At 35.4% G+C, this 15421-nt stretch overlaps 1 long non-coding RNA gene across 3 annotated transcripts in view; it reads left to right on the forward strand.

Moving 5' to 3' along the window:
• The first annotated feature begins 7963 nt into the window (after positions 1-7963).
• The window catches only part of LOC144369601 (uncharacterized), a 368880-nt gene continuing 361422 nt past the window's right edge, over positions 7964-15421 (forward strand). For all 3 annotated transcript variants that reach the window (XR_013429392.1, XR_013429390.1, XR_013429391.1), the window contains exon 1: positions 7964-8122. This is a non-coding gene — a long non-coding RNA (uncharacterized LOC144369601). The remainder of the gene's footprint in view (positions 8123-15421) is intronic.

A 15421-nucleotide genomic window follows, 5' to 3' on the forward strand; every position in this document is an offset into this window, starting at 1 on the left:
TATAGTTATCATGGCGGGCTAAGCTTGATTCCCTCTAAGAAACCTCCTAGCTGTACTACTCTAAATTCTACAGTTATTAATTTATTTTTAATTTTTTTTAATCTCTTGGGTTCTTATCCTCCAAGAATGAGTTCCTCATTTCAATGAGTCTTGAAAGATAGTTAACATTTATTCAGCAAAGAGATATTGAACTATTACATGCCAGTCAATGAAACAACAAGACATCAGCATGAATGGTCTCCTGCTAAAAATCCCTTTTCTTCTGCCTTTTTCACTCTGTTTCTCTGTTGTATAATTTGTTAGCACCTGTCTAAAAAGAAGAAATACCCCTGCTCTCCCAGGTCAATCTCTCAAATGTAGTTTTTGCCTATTCTTGAACTCCTTGGGGATCTTTTCCCATCAATTATCTCAAATCTGTTTTATTTTCAATCTTTCTTTTCTTATTACTTTCTCCTCATTCTTGAATATATGTTCAAGTTATAAATATTATCATTTCTTCATATAATTTACTTCTCAAGCTACCAAAGTCTTTAGAAAAATTATTAGCGTAAAGATCACCAATAACCTGTGGCCTAATTCTACTTAGCCCTTCTGCATAAAATGCTATTGAACCAATTACACATTATTGTAATTTTTTTTTCTTTGACTTAGACGATATCATTCATTTATTTACTTATTCATTCATCCTAAATGGATCCATTTCTTGGGTGTGCATTGGAAACTATTTCTAGGTCCTGAAGGAATAAAGATGAGCTAGAGTGTAGTTTTCAGAAATGAGATCTAAGAGAGGTCAAAAGTTATAATCAGCAAGAGATAAATGCTTTCATTGAGGTACATGCAAAGTGTTCTTGGAGCAGTGTAGAAGCAGAAGCTCATTTGGGGTGTTAGGGATGCAGTGTTCTGGAAAGTGCTCCCCAGTAGGCCTTTATGATCTGAGTCTTTGAAGAAGAGTATCTATTTTCAGGGACATTCAGGGATGAGAAGAGAGCATATCAAATTTAAAAAAAAAAAAAGAAGAGGAAGAGGAAGAGGAAGAAGCTTCATTTAAGACAGAGAGAGAGAGAGATGAGATCCTGCTGACTTTAGGAGCTGCTCAATAGAGATGCCCTTAATATGGAACTGTTAGGAGCAAGGTCCAGATCATAGAACACTTGGGCTACCGCACGTGGGAGCCACAGAGACCCTGAGTAATAAGGATCAGATTTGCACGTCAGCTATATCACTCTGTCCATGTGGCAAATGGCTGAATTAGAGGAAAGAAGGAAGAAGAAAATTGTATGGAGACAGGAAAATCAATCAAAGAAGACAACTTGAGAACTGACATGCCTGTCTCTGATTTAGGGTAGGAATGTATAAGACTGAGGTGATTATAAAAGAACAAGACCAAGGAGGGCCTATCACTGATTGCAAGTAGTCCCAGATCCCTTTCAAGTTTCTGGCCTGGCTTTTCCATATTTATATAGCTGTTTTGGCTACCATTCCCCCAGAAAGACTTTTCTGTCCTCTGCATTTGGCATCTCTTTCCTTTAAGTGCTCTTATATGTTTTATAGCCTAAAGAAAATTCTAAGGAGGCTTCATGTGTCTGTATTCCCTATACATGTATTATAGCATTCAATACTTTGCAGAATAATCTATTGCCAGTGGGTCCATCTGTGCTCCAGCTAGATTATGAGCTTTTTAAAAAATCTTGTTTTGCAAGCACTGATACCCTGAGATAGTGCCTGGAACATAGTAGTGCCTTAGTAAATATTTCAGTTATCTTGAATAACATGATGCTTCGTTGTAGCGACTTTAGGGGAAAATGAAAAAGCACAAACCATAGAAATAATTGACATAAAGAAAAGATAGTGGAAGATGTCAGTTTATAATTATATAGCTAAATAATGTGGATTATTGGGAAATCAGAGGGTAGATGCTTCAGCCTGTCCTAATTTGACTGGCCTTCCAACAAAATTTTAACATTTTTTGCAGCTTGGATGGTGACATTACTCAGTCTCTAAATGGCAGAGTAGGTCACAGAGGGATTGAGAATTGCACTTTGGCTCTTGTAAAAGCCTTAGAAGGAAATCTGCAATTAGCAGCATGGATGCCTCAGTCACGTAATATAAAAACTTAGGATGATTTATGGGCTGACAATTGGACTTTAATAATCTCTGGAGCTTTCAGAAATACACATTCAATCAGGTCTTCTGTTTCCAGTGAGATGATAAACACCAAGCCAGGATACTTAGACAAATGACTGAGAAGCCCAGGAAATCATTACTTGGCAGTTAAAAATCAATCAGCCCTTGCCCATCCTTCATAAGTGTATTGGGTACAGGAGACAAGCTACATACCTCTGTATGTCCCTGCAGACCTTCAGTCACAGTGCATATCATTATTACTCTCAAACTATCTGGTAGCAACATTTTCTCTGAAATATTTAAGGAAAATAAAGCAACTAGGTCTCAACATATTTTGTGTTCTGTATTTAACAACTAGAATCAAAATATCCCAACTCTTTTGATGACTTATGTCGAAAATTCATTAATGGCAAAGCCTTTAAAAGTTCAAACAAATTATCAAACTTCAGAAATGGGATGCTGTACCAACATTAAATTCTCTCCCTAGTGCCTAAGCATTCTACGCTTAGATGTGTTAGCTGTCACTTCATATCATAATATGCAGTGACCTTATTCCTGTTTTTGATTACTCCTTGAACAAAAATATGTTTCCTGTGGTAAATAATTGTCATCTTTATAAATATATCTGGCACATGTGATAATGAGATAAATACTGTCAGGTATCAGTGATTAAATTGTGTTTTTAATTGCCTTCTGAGAAATTTGTGATATTTTGTTGAAAATATAGCAAACCCGGCCTGGGAGGTGGGGTGGTGCATTAACTACAAATGCATAGGTGTAGGTAGAGTTACTGTTGTTACATGGAAAATCAACTTTCTAAAGTTCTACTTGGTTTTGTATAGAGAACTAGTGACTATAATAGTTTCTCCTTTAGATTTCATGACATCTGTTTTAGTCAGCTTTTTTGCTGCTGTTAGTCACAAATCTGACCAGAACAACTGTAGAGGAAGTAAAGTTTATTTGAGGGTTCATGGTTCCAGAGGTCTTAGTCCATAGAAGTCTGGCTTCTCAGGGCTCAAGGTGAGGCTGTACATCATGATGGGAGAGTATGGCAGAGGGAAGCAGCTAACATCATGGTGATCAAGAAGCAGAGAGAGACTCCACTCTCCAGATACACATATATATACCAAACTGAGGACTAATTCCCACCTCCTCCAGCCACACCCTACCACTTCAACCACTCAGTTAATCCCTACCAGGGAATTAAATCACAGATTGGGTTAAGACGCTCGCAACCCAGTCATTTCTCTTCTGAACCTTCTTGCATTGTCTCACATGTGAGATTTTGGGGACACTGCACATCTAAACCAGAACAACATCACAGATGAAGACCAAGTACCATGTGTTGGCAGAAAAGCATATTCACATATATAGTTTTAATTGTGAGATATTTTCAAGTTATCCAGGTGAGGTATATGAAGCCATCTCTAGACATCATCACATTATTATAAACTTTTACAGATACACGGACTAGGAACAGGCAGTGCTCAAGATGTCACTGGGAAGGAAGGGATTGAATGTTACATAGTTAATAACACAGACCATCAGTCCTTAACCACAATCTTCTCACCATAGGTTTCTGTGAAGACTCTTTGCCAGCTAGCTAGCAGAAATACTCATATGGTTTCTTTCATATGTCGAAGAGTAGTGATTACTTTCTAATAACTTCTTTTGCCTTCAAAACTGATTTGAAAAATTTTAATCAAGACTATATGGAGGAATAAAAAAGAAATGTAAATTTTCTTGAGTTTGCTTAACTTAGGGGATCACTTGATACAAATGAGTGAGAAAATTCAGTATAAACAATTTACAAATTTCATTTTCTATCTGCAAATGAAAAAAATAACAATTAGGAAGAATGTCAAAATTTTCTTGGTGAAGGCCTTGGTGCAGCAGTATTAACTAAGTTGTGTGCATAACTTGAGAATTTAAAAGAGATTGAATTATCATAAGAGTTTGAGAAGAGACAGAGGTTCCCTATTGAATCAGAGCTACCAAAAAAAAAAAAAAAAAAAGGAAAAGTTTACTAACCAGCCAAACTACATTTTTTTTTCTTCTTTATTTATATAGGGAATCTTTTTGCCCTCAAATCTAACCCTCTATCTTTTCTTTTCTGCCCAAATTGAAATAAGTAGAGCAAAGCTCTAGGGAAACTTGAATTTTTACTTGAAAATTATTGAATTCAAGTTTCTTTTTAGAGTTATGGTCTATACAGCATTTTATGCTAGAAATAAAGAACTTTTGACAAAGGTTGTAAACTTCTTTTTTACCCAACTAGCTGTTGCTTTTTTCCCCCCTCTCTTCAAAATTCTTCAGATATAATTTCCAAGAATCAAAAATTAATTGATGGAGCTAAAGAATATTATGCTAAGGGAAATAAGCCAATCCCAAAGAACCAAAGGCCAAATGTTTTCTCTAATATGTGGATGCTAATTCACAAAAAAAGGTGGGGGCGGGGGACATAGGGAAGAATAGAGGTACTGTGGATTAGACAGAGGGGAGTAAAGGGAGCGGAAGGGAGAGAGTATGGAAGTGGGAAGAATAGTAAAATGAATTGGACACTTACTACCTTATGTGCATATATGATTATATGACTTGTGTGATTCTACATCATGTACAGAAGAATGAGAAGCTATACTTCATTTATGTATGATGTGTCAAAATGCGTGATACTGTTGTATATAACTAATTAGAAAAAATAAGTTATAATAAAAAATAATTGAGTTAGATAAAGCTCAAATGAGTGTTACTTACTCAAATTTACTTGCCTTAATGAAATCCTTGGATCTGCCTAGAGCAATAAGGATGTCATTGAACCAGGAAAAAAATGAGAAGGATGTTTCTGAGGAATATAGTTCTGGGTCTTTGCAAAGTAATTTGCCGAGCTTAAGGACTGAGGTAGGTGGCTGGTTTATATGTGAGGCTTCCACTCATTGTTCATTTAGGATTTCTCTGGTTCACAGAAAGCCAGTGGTTGTGTTACCCAATAAGAACCATATGAACACGTAAATCTTTAGAGATAGCCTTGGATTTAACACACATACTTCAGTTCTAATATTCATAATAAAGATTAGCAACTGTCACTGACTTAAATAGTACTTCTAGATGTTGACTGAGAAACAAATAACTTACATGGAATATAGGAATTTGAAGTCACTGGAATTACTCTGGGAGGGGTATTTTCTCACCCTTCAGTCAACTGAGAACTGGGGATCTGAGAAACCATGTGAGAAACTTACTGGGACTTTCAGTGCTCGTTAAGTAGATGGAATAGTAATTTTAATTTGTTAATTGGTGTTTTATGTCACGTGCTATATGAACATTCACAATATAATAAAATATGTACAATCTTTGCTAGGATTTAAGAGGATGGTTAAGATCATCTGGGTTAAGACAGCTGGTATGCACATATGTGTGGTTTGAGTGAGTATGGTATGTATTTATGAATGATGAGCACAATTATTATTCTAGCAGAGTCAATAACATTTTGGTACCTTTCTAAAGTCATCGTGTAGCATTTTATTATTTTTATATTGAGGTTCAAAGAGACTTTCTCTGCTCTTCAGGTCTCACTGAGCACCAACTCTATGTGGGGGGAGTTTTCCACACTATGAGTTTGCCAGTCAGGCACAAGTCAGAGACTTGTTTTTCCAGGTTTCCTTGAAGTTAATCTAGATTCCACCAACTAGGCACAATTGGAGAATTCAATTCAGAGAAGAGTGATATCAAGAGTGAGTTTATGCACAGAATCCATCCTTGTGAGGAGAACAGAGGGTGGTGAGAAAACGGGGAACTTTCAGAGGCAATGGTCAGTGGCTGCAGAAGTCCTATTCCTAGCATGGCCATATGGGCTGCAGAGCATCTTCTCAGTGGGCAGTCATAATCATGAATTTGGAAGGTGTTCCTGGTTCTATAGCCTCCACACCCCTGGATTCTGGTAAGCTACCTAATATTTGGCATTCTTTTGCAGCTTAATAAACTAAGAAAGACAGACTCAATTATTACAAGGAAGGACTTAGATTAATCTGTCTTTCTAATATTTGTAGCGTTGTTTAACATCACCTTTATGAGATCACAATGAACACAGCCCTTTAAGAGTCACCTAGTTTAGACCCACTCCTACTATATTTATTTATTTTCATGGTGCTGAGGATGAAACCCAGGTCCTCATGCATGCATGCCAGGCATTGTTCATTCTTTTTTTAAAGAATAGAAAATTGAGGTTTAGATATCTTGAAGACAGGAGCAATATAATTAAACTTCATAGAATTTAGAGTCAAATCAACAGGATCCAAAACATAGGTGACTGAATAAATTACCTTTCTCTGTCTCAGTTTCTCCAAGTATAGGGTTATAAACTTTGGCAAATAAAAATGTAGCATGTCCCATACTTGGGACATACTTATATAAAAAAATGTTTTGTTTTTTAAATTTAAATTTAAATGCACTGCATTTTACATGATAAAAGTGGATACAATATGTGAAAAGGCAAAGATAATAAATGCAAAAGTATTTTATAGCACAAAACACTGCAATTGCTGTCTAATATTGTTTGAAGTCAAAGATCTGGTTAGTAGCATAGCAATTATTATTTTTATATTGAGGTTCAAAGAGGCTAAATAATTTACATGGTGTCACCATTACTTAGCTCAGTAATATTAAAATATTTGATGAAACAATTAATGATTATTCTGAACTTCTAGTTTACTTAAAATAACTTAGTGCTGATAAAACAGCAAGATTGAAAACCCAACTCTCCTCTTAATTGATGCCACTGTAGGTATCATTTCTACAAACATTTGTCTCTGTCAGCAACACCAATTTTAGATAATAAATTCTGGCATGTATCCTTGGGTTTAAAAGTGATCATTCTGCAGACTTCAGACCAGTCACACTTTATGGCATATAAATCTGTTTTGAATCATTTCTCAGTTATTATCACAGGTATTATAAAAAGTCACAGAAAGACTAGGTCATGGGCAGAGCAGGTTCTGTGTATTATCCAAAACTGCTGAGAAACATTTTTCTTAAGACATAATAAAGTAATAACCAGCATTTAGCAGTGGCTTGCAAAATAGGCATGCATAAGTTGCTTATATTTCTATAGATATGCAGAAAGAAACATATAAAGGTAAATAAAAATATGAAGTATCAATCCAGCTGATAAAAGAAAAATGTAGATGCTTCTCTCCCACACACATTATGTTCTCCCTGACATCTCTGCTGTTGACAGAGGTGCAGTCTCCCAATTATAGAAATGAGAGTCTGTGAATTGGGGAATGCCATTAAATTCCACCTACTTTTAGGTGGAAAAAAAAGCAGTCCTTTTTAAGCCAACACAAATGCATTTTCAATATCATAGACCTTGCATGGAAACCTAAAAAGGAAGAGGGAGGAAAAAAAAAAGGATGATAGCTTTTATTCTGTGGTGACATTGTTGCTTGATTCCATGTAAACAAGTTTGACAATGATAAATACTTCTTTTGAAATATTGCCAGACAGTGCTGTCCAAAGCTTGAAGAGTAGCAACTAGAGACAACTTTTATTTTAGGAAATTGATATTGCTGCCCAAGACAAAAAGGTAGAAGTTTGTTTAGGTGCAAAGCTTATGAGGGCTTGTGTGTGTGTGTGTGTGTGTGTGTGTGTGTGTGTGTGTGTGTGTTTTGGAAAGAGACCCATATCCTGCTTCACTGTCAAGCATGGTCTGCTGGGGGGGGGGAATTGGAACAATCTGTTGCAATCTTTGAGCAGCCTTGGATTTTTTTTTTCTTTTCATAACTCATCTTTACAGGAAGGCTTATAGCCTTGACTGAGACCTAGAAAGCATGTAATTGTGGTTGTCATAATAAAACCCTAAAGGAAAGAGCAAGTCTATGAGCCTGCCTGACTTTTGACATGGTAGCCAAGTCTTTCTATCATGTATTCATAGACTTATTTCATCATCCTTAACAGAGTGTTGGATTTTGATGATAAAAGACCATATTTGCCTTCACTGCTGGTATGTATTTAAGCTGTCATTCTACAGCTTTTCATTTTGGTTACATCTTCACTTTAGCAGGGTTATTATGGAAGAACAACTCAGAATGTGTATTGCAGCGGCATTTAATTATGCACAAAACCCTGCTAGTTTACATTATACTGTTTGCAGCCTCTGATTTTAAAGCTATATAGGAAGGAGGTATGGATATAGAGCTATTAAGAGAGATTCTGATGTAGATAAGGGCAAAGGAAGGTTATCACAGTCTCAGGTAGTATGTGGCTATCTGGCAGGAATATAAGGTGCTATGGCAGATGTATCTCCAAAACAGAAAGAAGCAGACACATGTGGCATTCAATTAGTTGTTACTTTTATACAGATGATTCCAAAAGTTCAGATGAGTATCCGAAGCTGATCTGAACCAACATGAAATTCTTTTCTGATTTCCTTCCTTACTGAAGGACAATAGACAATAATTCTCAAGATGTGATCTGAGGATTTTTGGGGCCCATGAGACTTATACATCAATTTTAAAAAAAAAGTTGCAAAAGTAGATAGAAAAACCTAGTGTGTTCTATTAAAACAAATTTTAAAGATACTTGCGAAAGTTAAAACAATGTAGCTTTTTTTTGTTTTTGTTTTGGACAATGGTTACTTTTCATAAAGTACAGTGATTATTGTGTTTATGTTGATATTTACTATTAATTTTAAATGTATCACTTTGTAGAATCTTCATTTCTGTAATCATAAATATCAATAGATATTACCTAAACAAACAAAAATGTTTTGTGATCTTCAATAATTTTTAAACTTTTTGGGGTCTTCAATAATTTTTAAGAACAAAGTTTGAAAATTGCTATTTTAAGTTGACACTACTTGGCAGAAAGTGAAGATCATCTGCTGAAGTGTAAATTGTAGCATTTGTCCCAGTGTATGTATGCTTTCTGTATAACATGCATTTAATGTATATAATCAGTTGCTTAACTACATGTGTATATATGAATATACATATATATTTGTGCATGTATATCTAATGAAGCTGAATCTCTTTTTAGAGTAATTTTTAGTTGTTAATGAACCTTTTTTATTTTTTTTTTCAAATTTATTTATATGTGGTACTGAGAATGAACCCAGAGCCTCACACAAGCTAGGCAAGTGCTGTACCACTGAGCCACAACCCCAGGCCTAATGAAGCTGAATCTTTTTATGTGGTCATAAACACTTCAGTTTACAAGGCCCCACCACTTTCCCCCTTCTTTCAATTGGCATTGCCATGTGTGTGTGTGTGTGTGTGTGTGTGTATCCACAGACATTTGAATTTGCAACCCCTTCAGGGAGGCCCGCCTACTTCAGATTTCTATATAAATTTGGAATAGTAAGACCTTCTGCTAGTGATTCCATGGAATATTTTGGAGGCTAAAATCAAGTGGTAGATGTCAGAGACATGAATGCATGGAGAAAATAGTGTCATAATATCAGAAATTGATATTAATAGTTATTAATAATATTGCTATTATAATAATATTACCTTCTTAATGAAATGTGAACACACAATTCCAGAGACTAGAGCTGTCAAATTCATAATCCTACTGAAAATCTCTCTTCTTTCTCATTGTAAATATTTTCTAATGATAGTTTTTTATCCTTTGTCAATAGACCTAACTATAGTCTTGTTAACTACAATGACAGATGCATATAAACTAAAATTAAGGCTTCTAATGGAGAAAGACCCTAAGATTGGGCCTTGTGGGAGGTTAATATGGTCTTCTTTCTGACTCACTAGCTTTGAAACATGGATAAAATGCTCAACTTCCCTTTGCTAGTTTCCTTGTCTGTAAAATAAGGCGGTGGGGCTAGAATTTTTCTAAGGTTTCTTCCAGCTTTATGATTTTACAAGTTTAGGAGAATATATCTTCCTTCCCCACAGCAAGCTTTGTTTGTACTTTTCAGAATTTGGTTCACATTGTGTGGAAATTTAGGCTATCTCTGGAAATTGCTATAGAAATAGCAAGTTCTTGTCATTTCAGATGGGCATATGTACGAAGAAAGCATCTTACAGGATGAATGTCTTCAGTAAACCAACAGCAAGTACAGCAACACTTCATTGATCCCATATTGGTAGGGAATAAAATGTTTCATCCACTTGCATTTTACAAATAATTTATATATACCCTTTAAGAACCCCAAATCTCTTTGTATCACTTTGGATGGAATTATTTCTCAGAAATATGTGTTGTATTCCTGTCTCCTTTAAACCAGAAGTTACCAGGAAATATAAACTCTTCTCCATAGTTCAGGTCTATTGCAAGCTCTTACTTTTGTACACTGGAAAGAACGTCCACAGACACTCTGTACCTTACTTTATGGTCAATGAATTGGGCTTATAAGTTCAGTAAATCATTAAAATACGCTAATGATGTAGCTAATGAATCATTTTTCCTTCAATATTTAAACGAATTAAATATTTAAATCTTTAATTATTTTCCTTAAAATATTTAGAATATTAAATTAACTAGTTAAACTTTTTAAACTAAATCAAAAGATTCTTTTTAACTCTTAAAAACCTTAAAGTCAACTAATAAAACTTAATTAAAATTAATTATGAATACTTAAATGTATTTTATAAAGTTAGTAGATTATTCTTATAAAACTAGCAAAAAATATTCTGTTAATTACCTTGATCACCTAAAAAGATATAAATCTGGTAATAATTTCAAAGTATTTTCAAAAATTTAGAACAAAAATATTATAGTCATCAGATTGATTTATGTGTATGTGTGTGTGTAAATTTAATGTTACTATAACCTTATTAGTCCCCAAAGAGAAAAAATTCTCTTTATCTCAAACTGTCTGATATTAGTTCAAGGATGATCCACAATAATAGATTGTATGTCTGACCTCCCTACTTGAGGCAAAAGAATTAAGCTTTAAAATATAGTTGATCGCCTTTGCTGGTATTTCTTTTTTTTTTTTTTTTTTTTTTTGCAAATTCTCTATGTCTTTATTTCTTTTCATTATTTCAAATTTTATATTCTGAAAAATATAAAGTTTCTATTATATTTCAAAAATATTTGTAAATCAAATAGATATTGAGAGAAAAGGGGAGGGGAGGGGAGGGGAGGGGGGATAGTAGAGAATAGGACTGACAGCAGAATACATCAGACACTAGAAAGGCAATATGTCAATCAATGGAAGGGTAACTGATGTGATACAGCAATCTGTATACGGGGTAAAGTTGGGAGTTCATAACCCGCTTGAATCAAACTGTGAAATATGATGTATTAAGAACTGTGTAAGGTCTTGAATGACCAACAATAAAAAATAAAAAAAAAAAAATTTTGTAATAGACAAAATTTGTATACATTCAATTGTTGGTCCAAGAAACAATAGGAAATGCTACCAAGAAGAAAAGAACATTCCATGTAAAAAAACTATTAAATGAAACAGGATTTTTTAAGACACCATACTAACATTTTGAGATGGGCCTGTGACCCTTTGCTGGTATTTCGCAGTCTCAGTTATTCACCTGTTTCTCTTTCTTGAAATAGTATATTTTTAGGTTTTACTTCATTAAGGTTGTATGGCTCAGGGCCCTATCATTTATATGTAACTCATACCTCATGTTGAAGGTTTATTTTAAATCATTTTGGTTGATTATACAACTATATTTATAGCCCTAGGTATTAGCCAGAAAGTGAATAGGATATACTTCTAAAGTCAGCCCTTTGGTATCCCTGAGTTCTACACCTGTGGGTGCAACCAACTGTGAATAGAAAAATTTGGAAAAAAAAATGTGTCTTTACTAAACATGTACAGACTTTCTTGTCATTATATGCAAATCCTACACCACTTTATTAAATAAGGGACTTGAGCATCTGCAGACTTTGGTATCCATGGAGGTCTTGAAACCAATCCCCTATGGATATGGAGGGACAATCATAATTCAAATCGCATATTATTTAGCCTTTTCTGTATATGTTTTGTAACCTTTAACCTGCCCTTCCCTTATGAATTATGTATCATTTATTGCTTTGATAGTTTTTTTTTCCTAGGTAACTACTTTAATTAAACATATGTTCAACTTGTCAAGTTGGCCAGTGGGTATTATTTTATTTTAGTTTTATAAAATCTCCATTTGACACTTTTGAAATATATTTCAGATCATGCATTATTTTTTTCTATATGATAATAATAAGATATTTCAGGATCATCTTGTTTCTCTCCTTACTAGAACATAAAAAACAACTATTCTCAAAGTTTCAGTGATTTCTCTCAGAAAAAGATAGAATGAAAGACCAAAAATGTGTAGGAGTATGTGCACAAATATCAGTACTATACAAAACACTGTGTGCTATTGGCCTAATTAATGATAGAATTAGAAAAAAAAGTCCATGTTTTCCCATTGATATTTATAATTTTGTCTAAATATTTTATGTTATTGATATAACATGTATTGTATATCATAGTTGTCAACCTGACTGGATCAAGAGACACCTTGTAAATTGGTAAACCATACGTCTGGGTGCATCTGTGTGTTTTCAGAGAAAATTGGCATATGGGTCAGCAGACAGCACAGTGAAGACCCACCATGAAGGTGGACAGCAATATCCGATTGGCTCAGAGTTTAAAAAAAAAAAAAAAAAAGAAAGGAGGAGGAAGCTCCCTTGGGCATGGTCAACCATTTTTGTGTTGCAGTATTTTGCTGCTGCCATCCCCAGTGGACATTAAATTCTAGATTCTTTAGCCTTTGAATGTAAAGTTGCACCAGCAACTCTCTAGCGGGCTTCTATACCTTCAGCCTCAGACTGGGGCTACAACCTTGGTCCTTCTTATTCAGAGCTTCTAGTTTCTTGGGACCTTCTCCCTAGCCTGCAGACAGACACTGGGGAACTCCTCAACCTTTGATGGTGTAAACCAATTTAATAAATCCCCTCTCGTAATTAGGTATGGTGTGTTGGTTCTGAGTCTCTGGAGAACTCTGATTAATACATATGGCAGGACCATCCTTGTATTATTAAAGTTTGAAACCTTAATTTGTTGATTTGGAGCCTATATTTAAGCTCTAATACCCATCTCTAATTTCACAGTTTTATGTCTTCTTATCTTACTTGAAGTCACATTTTTGAGAAAGTGTTTCTGTGAGGTTCTATGGTACTATAACACCCTCATGTTTTTTTGTTTTGTTTTGTTTTGTTTTTTGGTGGAGTAGCTCTGTTCATTTGAAAATGATGTGGCCCAAGCTGCTTTGTTTTTGGAGTTAAAGTCACTTTCATCTTATTTTCTCTGGATTATCTTCACTATAGGCTTAGTCTTACAATCTTTGTGAGTCAGTTCTAACAATGTGGCATCGAAGGGAAGGTTTGACATTTATCAAGCAGTTACAGACCTGGGGTGGAATGAATTCTCAGTGACCTGAGAGAAACTGACCTGCTCTCTGCTTGTGGATGAGGCCACAATTCATCTCCTAGCCGAGTTCTTATGCCCTGAATCCTACCTCCTCATTAGAACTGAAAAGTTGATCTGGCTCTCATCCCTGTGGAATGCAGTTTCTTGACATATATAAGGGAAATCTCTGCCAAATATGAAAACTTAGAACAGACAAGTTGGGCACGGGATCAAAAATCTAGTAAATCAGGGTCACTCACTGTGTGACACCTGCCTTCTTGAATTTTGACTTCATCTTGAGGTTTTGTGACATTGTTTTCCTCTGACTGCTACAGGGGCCCCAGGTAGTATGGCTCTTTTATATTGTGATTCCTAGCTCTTTGACATATGAAAGACAAGCTCAAACTTTCAAAATAAGAGTGCAGGTACAATGGACCTTAAAACAGAGGTGGATACAGAATTTAGAAGGGTTATAATAACCTCATTTGCAAATTAGACTTGATTTCCCCCATAATCAATTTGCCCTCCAGAGCCACCAACCATGGCTTTAGAGAAATCGGTTTTATGCTTCTTGCTTCTCTAAGGTACTTTTCCAGATAGCTTGGTCCTTCGAAAATCTGTTATCCATATATTTTTTCTGAGAAGGGTGATGATAATCCCGTGAATCCCCTTTCTGTTCACATGGTGAGTGTCGAGTCAGGATGGTGTGAGAGAACACTGATTTCAGTGTAAGTATGTGGATACATTGTGGATTATTATGCGAAGAGAATCCTAAACCAGCCAAGGAATTCCCCAAGTCAGGTAATTTCCCGATCTATCCTTCTGTCACCAATCAAGTTTCATAATTAAGCTAGTAGTCCCCAAAATTGAGCATAACTCATTTTCCTGGAAGGCTTATTAAATTACAGTGTTTGGTTCCACCTCCAGACTTCTGGAATCAGTATCTCGGATGGAGCCTGAGAAGTTCTATCAAATGCATAGGTGCTGCTGCTGCTGTTGCTGTTGTTGGTTCAAGAGCCACAAGGGAAACCACAAAACATAATTCATATGTATATGGAGTGCACACTGGAGCATCACTGGGAGTTCCCAGCTGTCTTATGAATTTTGATTGAAAAAAAGATTTACTCAGAATACCTAAACAGAAGAAATAAAAAGGAAAGATGAATTTCAGGCTGTTCAAGAATATTGGTTTCCTTAATTTACAATAAGGGGTAAGTCAGATTCTTTTCTGATAGCCCATTTTGTATTTGTTCAAGCAAACTAAGCTCCAAGAAAACTGGAGTTTTTCCTCATTCCTTTTCATGGCTGCTGCCAGACAATGTTTTAAGCATCAACTCCAACGGTCCACACAATAGTGACTCACACTTAGTCGATTTTATTTGGAAAAGTGCAGCTGCTTTTGAAGTTTTAAGGAAAGGATATGGAAGAAAATAGAGACCTGTATTGTCTTTTTAACTAAGGCCATGTTCTAAAATAATCCACGTGTGTTTTAAAAAAAAATCAGCAAACATGACTAATTGGGGATGTATAAATCATTGCAAGCTTATGTTTTGATGGGCATGTTGAAAATTGCTTCATTTCTCATTCATAGACCTTCTTCTGGACTGTGTCTTCCAGGTGATATTTCACAGTGTTGTAATCTCTGGGTGTGTATCAAGAATAGCACACTTGCTTCTCAAATGTCTCTGAGAGGGAGAACTCGCCCTCAAAGATCCCTTCTTTTCCTTTTAGCATGAAGGGTGTACCGCCCAGTTAGCAATCCCTGTCCGCCCCTGAGAGAACACAGCTCCTTTTTATTCACAGAGTGATGCCAGTGTCATTACTTCTCAGTTTCTGTCTTCTGTGAACGCTGGGGATCCTCCCGAGACATGTCATCTCCATCACCACAAGTCGATATTCATTTGCTCTCTTCAAGGTCCATAGCACCAGACTATA

Source organism: Ictidomys tridecemlineatus, chromosome 12, assembly GCF_052094955.1.
Source record: "Ictidomys tridecemlineatus isolate mIctTri1 chromosome 12, mIctTri1.hap1, whole genome shotgun sequence".
Taxonomy (NCBI): Eukaryota; Metazoa; Chordata; class Mammalia; order Rodentia; family Sciuridae; genus Ictidomys; species Ictidomys tridecemlineatus.